The sequence below is a fragment of the Pyrus communis genome, chromosome 16 (genome assembly GCF_963583255.1).
Source record: "Pyrus communis chromosome 16, drPyrComm1.1, whole genome shotgun sequence".
NCBI lineage: Eukaryota > Viridiplantae > Streptophyta > Magnoliopsida > Rosales > Rosaceae > Pyrus > Pyrus communis.
This window is the reverse complement of record NC_084818.1, coordinates 14807011-14823238: the sequence shown is the minus strand read 5'-3', so window position 1 is coordinate 14823238 and position 16228 is coordinate 14807011.

Here is a 16228-nt window from a genome sequence, read left to right as displayed (position 1 = left end):
TTTGGAATGAGGATCCTTTCCGATCCTCTTGTGATCTTAAGAATTTTCTAAACATATTCATTTATTGTATATTGTACAATTAGAAATTATTGTAAATTTTTTTATTTAAAATTATATATAAACAATATTTGACAAAAATTAACTGCACGATATATGATAAATGAAAGTAATTAGAAGATTTCTAGGATCCTCATAAAAAAAATTCACAGAGTATCCTTGACAAGTTATATGTTAGGCCACTTTCCAAGTCTATTGCCACTAGAGGCCGTCACTACTCAATACCTTGTAATTTATTTAATTGAGCTGCCCTGTACACGTACCCACTAATTATTTACTACTAGTAGTGATTTTCGATTGGATCGAATCAGAAACAAGCATTCTCATGCTAATTTAAAAGCCTTCGTAATCAAATATTAGTTTTAATATCGGAATTTTAGATTAATCGAAATTTATCGGAAATTTCAGAATTTGGTTTTATTTTGGAATTTTTTAAACATAATTTGGATCTCTTATATTTTGCAAGATTAAAAATTTTCAAACTTTTATTTATACTTCAATTTTTTTTTTTTTAATTCTTGTGATATTTGTTGGCTATTCCATTTGTATATGACATTAATCATATTTGACAAGATAAAATAAATTTTATATGTATGGCTACCCTCTTCATTTTTAATATTATTAAAGATACAAAAATACTCTGTAGAGAATAAACATCAAACTTCAAAGAGACCTACATGTAAGATCCTATTGAACAAGGTTAAAAAATGCGGCAATCATTTTAGCCGTCAGATCCTATTGAATGAACAAGATTAAAAGTCTTGCAAAGTATTGAATGTTAAAAAACATGCAGAGGATGCTCATCCAAAAAGAATTCAAGATCTTGGTGTTTCCTTTCTCATCTTTTCTAAAATGCCAACAAAATACTTACTGCAATAAAATGGGATTTTGAACATTAGTCATTGTAAAAGATTAAAATTAAAAAAAAAAGAAAAAAAGAATCTGGTGCTAGATTACAAATTCAATTTAATCTCTTGAAGTGTACTTTTATCAAAATTTATATTCAAATTTTGTTATTTAATTTGTATTTTTATTTAATCTCTCCACATTAAATTTTAATTTTATTAATTTGCACATATTTAGTTCTTTAATTATAAATGAACATAAATGAGAAAATATAAAAAGAAATTTATGATACAAAAATATATAAATACATAAGTGTATAGAAGTGCCAAAATATATAAAATTGACTTTTTTGTACCGAAATATTTGTATCTATATGATTGTACCGAAATATATTATAATGAACCTAAATGTATATACCAAAATGTATTATATTGAATTAATTTACCTAAATGTCAATACCGAAATGTATGTACCAAAATATACGTACCGAAATGTATGTACCGGAATATAGTATATTGAATTAACATACCTAAAAGTCAATACTCAAATGAGAGGTATTAGGTTCGAATCTCGTGGATGGTGAATTCGATACCAAATTAAGTTGTCCATTGTGTGGTTTAGCCGAATCCCCCTCGCCTTAGTCTAAAATAGATCGTTGTACTCGGGAAAAAAAAAACTCAAATGTGTGTACCAAAATGTACTTACCGAAATGCATACATATGTTTGTATCGATGAATTAATGTACATATATGTTTGTATCGATGGATGAAATATTCAAATGTATTAATGTTCCTAAATGAAGAACATACAAAATTGTTATCGGATTATATATTATAAAAAAAAAAATTAGTTGTCTATAGACATTAAAATATATTATTATAATTGAAATGAAAATTAAATTTAAATGTAATTAATACATTAAAATAGGGATAAAAAGATAAATAAAACATCAAAATATAACTAATTTAATCATCTCAGTTATTAGTTATATTTTGATGTTTTATTTATCTTTTTATTCCTATTTTAATGTATTAATTACATTTAAATTATAATAATATATTTTAATGTCTTCATTTAGGCAACTAATTATTTTATAATATATAGTCCGATAACAATTTTATATGTTCTTCATTTAGGTACATTAATACATTTGAATATTTCAGTACATCCATCAATACAAACTTATAGGTACATTAATTCATCGATACAAACATATACATGCATTTCGGTACGTACATTTTGGTACACACATTTGAGTTTTATTTTTTTAATACAACATATATTTTACACTAAGGCGAGGGGGGTTCGGCTAAGCCACACAATGGACAACTTAATTTGGTATCAAATTCGTCATCCACGAGTTTCGAACCTAATACCTCTCATTTGAGTATTGACTGTTAGGTACATTAATTTAATATACTATATTCCGGTACATACATTTCGGTACATACATTTTGGTGTTGACATTTAGGTACATTAATTCAATATAATACATTTTGGTACATACATTTAGGTTCATTATAATATATTTTGGTACAAAAAGTCAATTTTATATATTTCAGCACATTCATTTATGTACACTTATGTATTTATATATTTTTGTATCACAAATTTCTTTTAATATTTCCTCATTTATGTTCATTTATAATTAAAGGACTAAATATGTGCAAATTAATAAAATTAAAATTTAATGTGGAGAGATTAAATAAAAATACATATTAAATAACAAAAATTGAATATGAATTTGGATAAAAGTACACGTCAATGAATTAAATTAAATATGTAATCTAGCACCTGATTTTTTTTTTTTTTTAATTTTAATCTTTTGCAGGAATTAATGTTCAAAACCCCCATAAAAGTAATTTGCTTTAGTTGTCCAGAATCTTGACTAGCATGCTTGTGCAAGAATTAAATTATGATACTCTAATAATTCCTTTTCGGATCATGATAACCTGTGTTTAATTTATATTTTACTGTATATATAAACAATGATAACTTGTAGGACAAACCAATGACATTGATGAACAGATGAGGCTCATGCAATTGTCATAAGCTTACTTATTACCATCATCAAACAGGAAAGGATGGGCAAAGTGTTCAATTACACGCAACAACACATGCAACAGCTGAATGAATAGTCACTCTCTGAATTGCGAGAGAAAGAAAGAGAGAATATATATACACACACACATTTTGGTGCAAGCAACTGGATGCTTTTTTTTTTTTAGTAAGCACAAGCAACTGGATGCTAGTGGAGCAAGCATTTTACATTGTCAGACCAAATATAGCATGCTGTGATTGTTGTCATGCATGCTTAACATTTACTCCAAGCGATAACTTTATTTTTCGTAAATCCAAGCTCACAGGCAACAATATTTCAATCTTAGTTACAGACATGTGTTTCTTGAATGACAGATTCTACTTATCGCAGTTTGGTTCACGTAGTTTTAAAATGTCAGTCATGACTCATAACCGTGTAAATAGGTTACATTTGGTTGCAATTAACACCAAACCCTAAATGCCGATGAACCATTTGTTGTTTGGCATTCTATCTGAAGTACTAAAAGTTGAATTGGACATGATAAATATAAAAAATATATAAAAGGGAAATTTATTGTATATTTATTAACCTCCAAAGTCGAATATATATATATATATATATATATATATGTGTGTGTGTGTGTGTGTGTGTGTGTATGTTACAATTGGTATTAGATACACTTCGTCGATGTAAGACAAAAGATTACTAATTACACACTAATATTTACACATACAACTTGCAACACTCATCCTAAAATTGGAGCAATTAAAGATGTCACGCTTACCCAACTTGTCAAGTCAGTTAGAAAACACACTACTAGATACAACCTTAGTAAGCATGTCAACAAGTTGATATTCAAATCCAACAAACAGAAAAGCAATAATTACAACATCTAATTTTTCCTTGATGAAATGCTGATCAATCTCCACATATTTTGTGCAATCATGTTGCACTAGATTATGAGCAATCTCAATAATAGCCTTGCTATCACACTGGAGTTTCATAACACCCTTGGCTTCATACTGAAGATCCCTCAACAATTCCTTCAACCACAACAACTCACATGTACCATGAGACATACCACGAAACTCAGCTTTTGCAGTTGACTTAGCAACCACTTTTTGTTTCTTGCTTCTCCAAGTAGCCAAATTACCACCCACAAAAGTAAAGTATCCAGATGTGGACCGGCGATCAATGATAGAACTCCTTCTTCCCACCCCCCCCCCCCCCGCCCCCCCCCCAACCCCCAACCCCCAACCCCCAATCTGTATTTGTAAACCCTTCTACATTCAAATGACCATTCTTGGAGAAAACCAAGCCTCTACCTAGAGCCATCTTTAAGTACCTCAAAATACAAATTACTGCATCTCTATGAGCTTCACTATGTGAGTGCATAAACTAACTTACTACACTAACTACATAAGCAATGTCAAGACAAATGTAAGATAAATAAACTCTCCACAAGTCTCTGATATTGTTCCTTATGAGTAGAAACTTGATCCGGATATTAGCCAGACAATGATTTTTATTAACTTTAACATAATATTTCGTTCGGTGACATAATATTTCACTTTCGGCAACCGAAATTCCTACTCCAGCATGTGTGGCGCATGTCAGTGCGGGTATGGCAGTGCATAATGTGCATGACCAAGCTCACGTGTATGTTCACATGTACGGATATGTTCACTTTCGATCCAGTAGGTGCCAACCTAACCCTAAATTGCACCAGGCAACTTGGACCTGTATGTAAGTGTTTAGCGCTAACTTCATGTGATTGTTGTACTAGAAACTATATAGGTTTTACAATAAGGGTTACTTTTTACAGATACAAATTTTTTTTAGCCCATTACTCACTTTTTTTTGTTTTATGCTCCTCCAAGACTAAGAGGCTGAGCTTTTGTGGAGATAAGGAATAATTGGCAATTGCTGACTAGCACTTTCTTTTTTGTATAAATGTCCATTCTTTAAAATGGGAATAATCTTGATTTTCTGCTGCACGTTTATATATGCTTTGACACTTATGCATTACAATAAGGGTTCAATTCCGCACACTGCGCACTCTTATTTGTTTTTCAAGTTTTAATTTACTTATAATTTTCACTTTATGGTTTCCTCACCTTCCATGTGTTGGTTAACACACCTTGGTCTTGGGTATCCACGTGGACACTTCGTGTTGGGGTGTCAAGTCACCAAGAGTGAACTACTCTGATATTAAGTTGAATTGAACATGGTAAATACCAAAAATATAAAAAATAATATTTGAAGAATTTCTTGTAAATTCATTAATCTTCAAAGTGGAGTATATATAGTAGTTATAACTGGTATTACATGTTCACTTCATCGATGTAAAACAAAAGACTACTACTTACACTTAACTAATATTTCACACATATAACTCGCAATATAAAATATAGGCTTAATTGTAGTAATGGTTCATGAACTTTACCCCTATTTTAATTTTAGTCCCTAACCTCCTCTCATATTAGTGTTTTTAGTCTTCGAACATAACAAAGTGTTGTACCATTGATCCTTTTCACTAACGCCATCTATTTTCTCTTAAATTTAGGAGTATATTAGGAACTTTATCCCACAACACTGAAAATAAATTTAAAAATGAGAAATGAGAAAGAAAAAAAAAAACCTAAAATCATTTTTATTTTGCGATAGAAAAAATTGAATATATAGGAATTTTTTTTTTCTGTAGCTTAATATGTGGTTTGTTAGTTGTGTAAGTCCAACCATAGTTTGATCTCCTATAGCTTTGAAATCGCATTGCCTAAAATATACAAGTTGTTAAAGTCCATCCATTTTCTTTTTGTATTTTATGGTTCAAATTGCATTTTGTTTTAAGTTTTAGATATTAATTTATAATTTTCATTTTTTTTTAGCTTCTTCTATTGTTTTGGAAGTTTTAAGTTGAAGTTTCTAATATATCCCTAGATTTAACCTAAAAAGACGGTTTTAATGAAAATGACCAAAGATGCAACATATTATTAAGTTTGAGGACTAAAAAAACAAATCTAAGAGTCCAAAGACAAAAATTAAACTAAGAATAAAAGTTAAAGGGTATTGTTACAATTAAGTCTAAAATATATATCCACAATAATTACTTTCAAAATATTATAAAAGAATACTCTTCTTTTCATGGTGGATATCGTACCATCTAGTCAGGGTCATGAGTCCTGTAAAAGTAAGAGGAAACAAAAGAGGGAGGAGTATTCTGCCCATTCTAATCTCTCTCTTATTTACTCTTTTTCTATTTGAATAGTTACGGTTAAGTCAAATTAATATTTTATATTAATTTTTTTTTATAAAGATAATAAGATAAAAAATAAAGTATGAGAGAAGAGGAGGAAAGAGGATGAGAATAGAAAGAGAGAATCCTACTTCAAAAAAGAGGTTATGAACTTGTGTTTAATAGTGTTTAGCTAGGAGGAATTACTTATCATTTTATATAGAATTGGAAAAGTGTTATTTTTAATGTTTTTATACCATAAATAATAAATGGGGAAGGAAGTAGGTAAAATGAGCAGAAGGGGTGGAAACTTAAGTATTCTTCTTAAATGGGATTAAGACCGCTCATATTTTCAAAGGGTCACTGAACCGTCAAACACCGTACACAACCCGTTAATATGATACAAAATCATACATAAAATTGCAGTTTTGGAGTGGTGCATATCAGGTTGGTTTGATAACAGTTGCACCAGTTAAATTAACGATTGTGTTAATCACAAAGCACCAGTTAAACCATTAAGAATAAGGATATCCTAGTAATTTTAAAGATATATTATCATTGCAAGTTGTGTGTGACACTATGGGGCAGTCTTTTTTAATTTTTTAATTTTTAATTTTTTTAATAAGCGATATTTACACTAAGGAGGTGGGATGTGCCTAGCCTTACAATGGACTAGCAATCACTTGATTCAAATTCGCCTTTGGTGAGAATCAAACCTAAGATCTCTCACTTACAAGTGAAGAGGAATACAATTAGACCGTAGTACTAAGTGGCAAAAGAATCCACCATTGAAATCTTACAAAATTAAATATGCCTTATATTGTGTGATTCTGTTTCTAATTACACATAGGTTCTTCAATGATGAAACTCCCATATTGGAAGTAAATTCAAACCCATAACGTGTTAGAAGAATAGTCTACTCTAATACCATGACAAACTTTTAGGCTCAATATGACCTATCGCAAATATTGCCATTATCTCAAATATCCTCAACTTAGCTATGTATACATATTACTAGGCGTGGAGTTTATCATTAAAGACCTCGGTAATATTAGAAGTGAAACTCCCATATGGGGTCACAAGGGAAAAAAATTTGAACATCAAGAACTGGTCAAGTCATTATACCAAAGCTAACGCCAAACTTTTCGAGAGTCTGACCTTTATTTTCAGTTACTGAAGCCAATGCATGACTTTTTAAACACCAACTTATTAGTCATTATTCATTCACTAAAATCATAATTCAAGCCGAGTAACTAGAGCCCAAGACGTATTAGAAGAATAACATGCTCTGATATTATGATCAATTTTTCAAGTGTAAAATAGTCCACCACCAATGTCACCGATATAGTTTCAACTTAACTACTTATAGTTTCAACGTATTATTTTTTAATACGCCCGATGCAAAATTTTACTCCAACATGACACTTGTGTCATCGTCATCAATTTTAGTAGACTTTGCAGTATCAATGCATTGTATTAACCAAAGGTTAAACTAGTTCGGTAGTGTTGGTCGGTTATGTATGCATACGTACTCCTCTCTTTTTCCTTTAGGAGTTCGAACCCGATTGTCGAATACAATATGGGCCTCCATCTCCATGTATAAGAAAGAAAATCTAAAGCATAAATAAATATATACTGAGTAATATGTGTAGGACTAGAAGAATATAGGAGATGAACTTTATGATTCTAATGACTAATGTGAACCAACCCAGTGAGCAGTGGCATTGGTCAGTGGTGGGGATTAGAAATGTCAAGCCAATAGGCATGCACTTTCTTTACACAATTACTACTGTTTGAGAATCACCTAGGTAATTTCTTTCCATATCCAAACTCCAAAGTGGTCCTCTTAACTATAACAACTCTCTGATCCATATATTTTCACATTCACAAACATCTTAACAAATAATTAACTATATACAATACTACCCGATAACCAAATTACCCTGTTCAATAAAAATCGATCATGATGAACATAAAGAAAAAGATGAATCACTTTTTGAAAAAAAAAAAAAAAAAAAAAAAACTCTAGAAACCAATAAGCTAGCTACTAAACCCTAGTATTGTGATGACTTGTCCAATCCTAGTTCTGATTGAGTGAGCTGTAAAATCGAATTGCAAGCATGGAATAACTATAGTGTATAAGAAGATCACAAGAAAAAGAAAAAAGAAAGCTAGGTTAAAAGTATAAAGACATGCAAATATTGGATTGGAAGAAAGAATATTGTTTTGCTTATGTAACAAGCAAGAAAAGACAAACAATAAGATCATGGGTTATATGTTGTTGATGATTCGTTGGTGGTGGGGATGAGGCTGCTGACGGTGGTGTTGCAACAAGCAAGAACCAAGATGCAACATGCACGGGCCACTCTGTATGTTTACTGTTTAGAGAGAGAGAGAGAGAGAGACAGAAAGACTGTGACTGTATGAGAGAGAAAGAAAAGAGGAGAGAGAAAGGCTGCCAGATTAGCAAAAGAATATAAGAAATGGAAATCACGGTCGTCCCACTCTTTTTCTCGTATTGTCAACATCACTTCCCTTTTCTCCGCAACTCTCTCTTTTTATATATTAACAATCTTTACATACATGCCAAAGTCTCATGGGGAAAGTTTTAATTTGCTCCGTTCTGTTTCATTCCGTTCATCTTTTTAAGTGAGAGTCTGAGACCGCAAAGAGTACTGTAACAGTAGCGTAATAAGAACAGGGATGATGGAACATGTTAATTATTTAAATAATTTATTTTAGTTAGGGTTTGGTGGGAAGCGTTTATTAGATGAGAGGATGAGATGGATGATGATGAAGAGAAGATCATGACAACAGAAAAGGATCCTCTCCGCTCCTTTTTGTGGGAATCGGGGTATCAATCAATCATGTTTATTCATCGTACATCGTGCGATTAGTTTTTGTTAGCTACTATTTATATTCAATTTTAAATTTTAAATTTTAAATGATTTATGATAATACGATGTATAATGAATGAACATAATTGATTGATCCCCCGGATCCTCACAAAGAGGATCTAGAGAGGATCCTTTTCCGATGATGACACAATGAAGTTGTGCTTTTCCTCATTCTATGTTTTTATATTTTTTGTGGAACAATACTTAGTTACTTAAAGATGAGTAGGAACTCCTACTTAAAACTCTTAGTGTTTTAATCACAAAGCTTTGTGCTTATGATCAGAATTGTTCATACCATAAATTATACTGTAAAGATCATTTCTGCAAAAAATAAATTGAAACTAAGGTTGTTTAGTCAATCTATTGTAACAAATATATAGACAATTCGTAATGCTTTTATCAATACCAATTGTAACATCCCGTCCCGAAACTAACGAAACGTACGTATGAAATTACAATTTTACCCCCTAGTTCGTTTTTATCACATTAGTGTTGTGTTGTGTGGTGTTGTAGGACCACACACACTCATACCCTCTCTTTTTCTCCCGGGATTCCCTCTCCCATTGTCTCTTCTCTGTCTCTCTCTCTGTCTCTCCCCGAGTTCTTCTTCTTCTTCCTTCTTCAACATACGGACACACACACAAAAATACTCAAACCTTCACCAATCAAGAAACCAATTACACCATTGAACTCGTGAGGTTGTGAGGAGCACAACCATACCAATTTCAGGTAAGAATTCTAATGTTTTCACGTCAATATCGCCATGGCCGATTTGAGCACTATTCATGCAAACCTAATCTAGCAGGTTTTTGGACTTTTTAAGTTTATAGTTGTGTTTGTGAGGTTCCCAGGAGCTTGGGAGTGTTTCGTTGGACGAGTTTGGACGTCGGGATCGTCCTGTTCAAAGTTGGCCGAACTTGGATCGTTGTTATAGGTATAATTCCTTCATTTTTAGGCCTTAAAAGTAGTCTAACGTGATTCTACTAGTCCTAAGCTTCATTTTGGTATAAAGATCGTGAAAAATGGTTGAAAAACGAAGGAGAATAGTGAGTTTGAAATTTTCCCAGTTTTCTGGCGCCGTCGCCGGCGCCGGAGTCTCGCCGGAGAAGAAAGGAGAATATTCCGTTAAGTTTTAACGGAATATTCCTAACGGCAGTGACGGCGTCAGTTAGGTTTAACGGAATATTCCGTCAGTTTAACGGAATATTCCTGACGGCGTCTATTGACACCGTCAGTGTGCATGGCACGTGGCCGCGCGTGGGGGGCGCGTAGGTCCATGCCTTGGACGGCGCGTGGGGGCGCGTGCGGGGTCCAAAAATTATTTTAAAAATATGGGTGTGATCCTGAGGTTGTGTAGAGCACGTTGGTATATTCAATTGTCCATTTTGAGCAATGTATGAGAAGTTATTACGAGAAGTTGGTTATGTGCTTTTAAATTAACGTTTTCGTAGCTTTTTCGCGTATAGGTGATACGTATCCCGAGGACGAACGTACACACTCGAGGCAGGGGGGCTACGACCCTTCCACTTATCAGTGAGTGGGCTTTTGTTTTCCGTATATACCTATATACATTTAAATTCCCAGAAATAGATTAAAAAGGGTTAATTGATTTATGCCATGCATTTTATTATTATCACTTATGCATCATCACATGCATTAGTAGCGGCATACATTTGTATATGTGTATTGGTGCTGTGGACGCACAGGTAAGTGCCAGGTAAGTGGTACTCATGTTTGTATGCAGTAATAGTTTGAGATGCTTAGAGAGCTCATAATCTGCACCCCCGGTGTTAGTGCTCCCGCCCAGAGTTAGGGGCATAGCCTTCACGTGTATGTTCACCTCCCGCACCGCATGCTCGCCTTGGATCCAAGTTAGGTGCACAGCCTGTCGTACAGACCACATTAGGTGGTTCCGACTTGTAGGTGACCCGCGATTTATCGCCCAGCTTCACGTGATCGTAGCACTAGAGCATATATATATATATATATATATATATATATATTACACCAAGCCTGTCGTACAGACCACGATAGGTGGTTCCGACTCGTGTGCAGATTCAGTTATTGAGTTGAGATTGGAGCTCTATATGCAGCCGTACAGGTCACGTTAGGTGACTCCCGGCTGCCAGATTATATGTTATTGATGTGATTTACGCTTGAGCACTTGCATTTGATTATGAGATTCCGTTGTGGCATATTCTCGAGCATGAATGACATGTTTTGGAGCATGATTGACATATCTATACATACGTATATATGTTCATTTTCTGGGAAGTATACAGGTTTTACGGCGAGAGGTTAGAATGTATTTTGCTAAAGAGTTTTCAAAGAGCTTTGTTTTTGCCCACTCACGCTTTTGTTTTTGCGCCCCTCCAGGTTCTAGTGGTCTAGCAAGTTCGGTGGTTTATCCCAGAGGGCGTCCCGGCATTTCTGACAGACACTCACCATTGTAGGGTCACCTTCGGGTGTATTTATGTCGCATCTTTCCTTTTGACTGCTGTAGACTTGCTCTGAAATTGTGTCTCACATACGCTAGCACTTGTTTTAGTACTTTGTATGCTAGTGTTTTTAATTATTCATACTTTTATATTACTTTCTTAATAGCTTCTTCACGCGCACATGGCTACGTTACCTTCGTGTGACGGCCAGCACTCCCCGATCTCGGTCGGGGTGTGTCAGTTTGGTATCAGAGCCTAGGTTTGGCAGTCCTGTGTCCTTGTGAGTATTCTAATAGTTGGTGTCTTCTGTCAGAATCATGCCGCCTCGTCGGGAACCACGTCGTTCTTCTGAGTCTAGCTTCCCCGATGTTGCTCAGTTGGGGGAAGTTATTGCTACAGCCATTCAGTCAGTGATGCGCCCTCCCCAGAGGACTCCTCTGGAGACTATGTATAATCTGAAGTTGGATAAGTTTAAAGGTAGTGAGGGTCACGAAGGCGCAGAACGTTGGTTGGAACACATAGAGAAGACTTTCCGTGTGTTGCATAACCAGGGGAACCTTCCTATGGAGAGGTGGGTCGAGACAACCTCATGGTTTCTGGAGATGGAGTCTGCGGCCTGGTGGGAACAGGAGCTTCGTAGGTTGACTCCAGCTCAGAGGACTGATTGGAATGTTTTCAAGGATGTGTTTCAGAGGAGGTTTGTACCCCCTGAGTATATTGATCGTAAGAAACAGGAATTCACCGAGTTGAAACAGCGAAAGATGACGGCTAACGAGTATTATCGTAAGTTCACTGATCTGTCTCGTTACTATCCTGACGTCGCTGGTAATCCGGCGGAGATGCTTCGTCGTTTCCGCTTAGGCACTAGGAAGAGATGGCGTTCTATGGCGACTACTACTCACTGTGAGTCCTACCAGGATTTTTACGAGATACTATTGAGGATAGAGGACTCTGAGAATATGTCGAGTGACAGTGATGAAAAGAAAGATGACAAAGGAAAAGGTCAAACGTCACTTGGGCCTCGCCAGACTCAGAACTTCAAGAGGGGTGGTATTAGTTCAAGTTCGTCTAGTGGTGGTTTCAGTACCTCTGGACAGGGACGAGGAGGTAGGTTTTATGGAGGCGCTCGAGGCCAGAGACTAGGTAATGGTGGCCGAAGCCGAGTTCCATTTTGCCGTAGATGTAATAACCGACATTTCGGCTAGTGCAGACATGGCAGCGGTGGTTGTTTCACGTGTGGACAGGTGGGACATAGAACGGTGAATTGTCCCCAGGGTCAGCAGCAGAAGCTGCAGCAGACCTTTATGCCGCCACCTGCACCGATTCGGCAAATCCAGGGTCCGAGTAATTATGGTCAAGCAGGTAGAGGTGGTGCTTACCACTATCAGGGTGATGCTGTTCCTTATGCTCCGGGACAGTATCAGTACCCCCAGGACCCGTATTCACAGGGTGGTTATCCCCCGTATTCCAGCAACTACATGCCGTATCCTCCAGCTCCGGTAGGTGGTTCTCAGTGGTACCAAGGATGACAGTATCAGCAGAGTGAGATTGCTACTAGTAGTGCAGGGTCTTTGAGACAGATGGGTCAGCCCAGTCAGGGGCGTGGAGCTCAAGGTCGCGGTGTTCAAGCGAGCAGAGGTCGTGGTGGACGACAGCAGGGCCAGGGGCGTATTCACAATATTTCCCTGCAGGATGCTCAGAACAACCCGGACTTGATTATGGGTACGTTAAACATTCTTGGTTATTTTGCTAGAGTCTTAATTGATTGTGGAGCTACACATTCCATTATTTCTCATACATTTGCTCAAGTAACGCAACCTCGCCCCACACCTCTAGGGTACGATTTAGAGTTCGCTATGCCTAGAGGAGAGAGATGTGTTGTAGATTGTATGTACCCAGGATGTCCAGTGATAGTAGAGGGTGTTATTATGCTCGCTGATCTTATCCCGTTAGATATTGTCGATTTTGATGTGATTTTGGGCACAGATTGGTTGCACTTCTATCGTGCCAACATTGATTGTTACGGGAAAGTAGTTACGTTTCACCGTCCTGGATTACCTGAGGTTACTTTTGTGGGTGAGCAGAGTGGGGTAAGACACGGCGTTATTTCAGCTTTGCAAGCGAAGAAATTGTTGACTAAAGGTTGTCAGGGATACCTAGCTCATGTGGTGCTAGAGGAGACCGTTCCTAACAGAGTTGAGGATGTGAGAGTGGTCAGACACTTCCTAGATGTTTTTCCTGAGGATTTACCTGGTTTACCCCCAGCTCGAGATATGGAGTTCACTGTTGAGTTGCTTCCAGGTACTAATCCTATTTCGTTAACTCCTTATCGTATGGCTCCCGCTGAGTTAAGGGAATTGAAAGTGCAGCTACAGGAATTAGTGGATAGGGGATTTATTCAGCCTAGTACTTCGCCTTGGGGCGCTCCAGTGTTGTTTGTGAGAAAGAAAGATGGAACTTTGAGGCTGTGTATCGACTACAGGCAATTGAATCGGGTGACGATTAAAAACCGTTATCCATTGCCTCGTATTGATGATTTGTTTGATCAGCTGAGAGGTGCTCGTGTATTTTCTAAGATAGACTTGAGGTCTGGGTACTACCAACTGAAGATTAGTAGGGATGATGTTCCTAAGACGGCGTTCAGGACTCGTTACGGTCATTACGAGTTTCTGGTTATGCCGTTTGGGTTGACGAATGCACCAGCAGCTTTTATGGATTTAATGAACCGGGTATTCCAGCCTTACTTGGATAGATTTGTTATTGTCTTCATTGACGATATTCTGGTGTATTCTAAGTCCAAAGAGGAGCATGTTCGACATCTTACTTTGGTGTTGAAGAGGTTGAGGGAACACCAATTGTATGCTAAGTTTAGCAAGTGCCAGTTCTGGTTAGATCAAGTCGCGTTTTTGGGGCACATCATTTCTGCTCAAGGTATTCTGGTTGATCCTCAGAAGGTTGCAGCTGTGGAAAGTTGGGAGCAACCACGAACCGTCACTGAGGTGAGAAGTTTCATTGGTTTGGCGGGATATTATCGGAGATTCGTTAAGGATTTTTCGGTAATTGCCTTGCCACTGACGAGGTTAACAAGGAAAGACGTTAAGTTTGAGTGGGATGATAAGTGTGAGCAGAGTTTCCAGCAGTTGAAGCATTGTCTCACTCATGCATCTGTTTTGACACTCCCGGACGATAGTGGTGATTTCGAGGTTTATAGCGATGCTTCCTTGAATGGTCTGGGATGTGTATTGATGCAGCATGGTAGGGTGATTGCTTATGCTTCGCGGCAGTTGAAACCCCATGAGATGAATTACCCTACACATGATTTGGAGTTGGCTGCTATCATCTTTGCGTTAAAGTTGTGGAGACATTATCTTTACGAGGAGAAGTGTAGGATCTTCACAGATCACAAGAGTCTTCAGTATCTCTTTACCCAGAAGGAACTTAATCTTCGTCAACGGAGGTGGTTGGGGTTGCTCAGCGATTACGATTGCACGATTGATTATCACCCTGGTCGTGCGAACGTAGTGGCTGACACACTTAGCAGGAAGTCACAAGGCCGTATTAATGCGTTGTACGCTAGTTGTATTCCTCTTTTGGTGGACTTGCGTGCTACGGGAGTAAGGTTAGAAGCAGAAGATCGAGAAGTGGCGTTACTTGCTAATTTTCAAGTTAGGCCAATCTTGGTTGATCGGGTGCTTGAAGCTCAAACAGCTGATGAACAGATTCAAGAACTAATTCGAGCTCGAGATCAAGGAAAGAGGCGAGATCTCAGAGTTCGTGATTCTGATGGCATGTTGATGTTAGAGGGTAGAATGTTTGTGCCTAGTAGTGTGGAGTTGAAGAAGGAAATTCTTGATGAAGCACATATCTCGGTTTATGCCATGCACCCAGGAGCGACTAAAATGTATCATACCATTCGACCATTTTATTATTGGCCGGGTATGAAAAGGGAGATAGCCGAGTATGTGAGCAGTTGTGCTGTTTGTCAGCAGGTTAAAGCAGAAAGAAAGAAGCCGTTTGGATTGTTGCAGCCGCTTCCCGTTCCAGAGTGGAAATGGGAAAATATCACTATGGATTTTGTGTACAAGTTGCCGCGTACACATAATGGCTTTGATGGCATTTGGGTGATCGTTGATCGGCTCACTAAGTCGGCACATTTTATTCCAGTAAGAGAGAAGTACTCTTTGAGCCGGTTAGCAGAGTTGTTTATCTCAAAGGTTATGAAGTATCATGGTGTCTCTGTGAGTATTGTCTCGGATCGTGACCCACGATTCACATCGAAGTTTTGGGTAGCTTTTCAGGAAGCTTTGGGTACGAGACTACTTTACAGTACGACATATCATCCACAGACGGACGGACAGTCTGAGAGAACTATTCAGACCTTGGAAGATATGCTGCGAGCATCAGTGTTACAGTTCAGTGATGCTTGGCACCAGCGATTAGATTTGATGGAATTTGCTTACAACAACAGTTTCCATTCGAGCATTAGCATGGCGCCATTTGAGGCCTTGTATGGTAGATATTGTCGCACTCCGTTATGTTGGTCAGAGGTTGGCGAAAGAGTTTTAGTAGGTCCGGAGATTGTCGAGGAGACTACTCAAAATGTTCAAGTAAATAGGTCTAACCTGAAAGCAGCTCAGGACAGGCAGAAAAGTTTAGCAGATCGGCATGCTACGGACAGAGTGTATAAGGTCGGAGATTGGGTATTTCTGAAGCT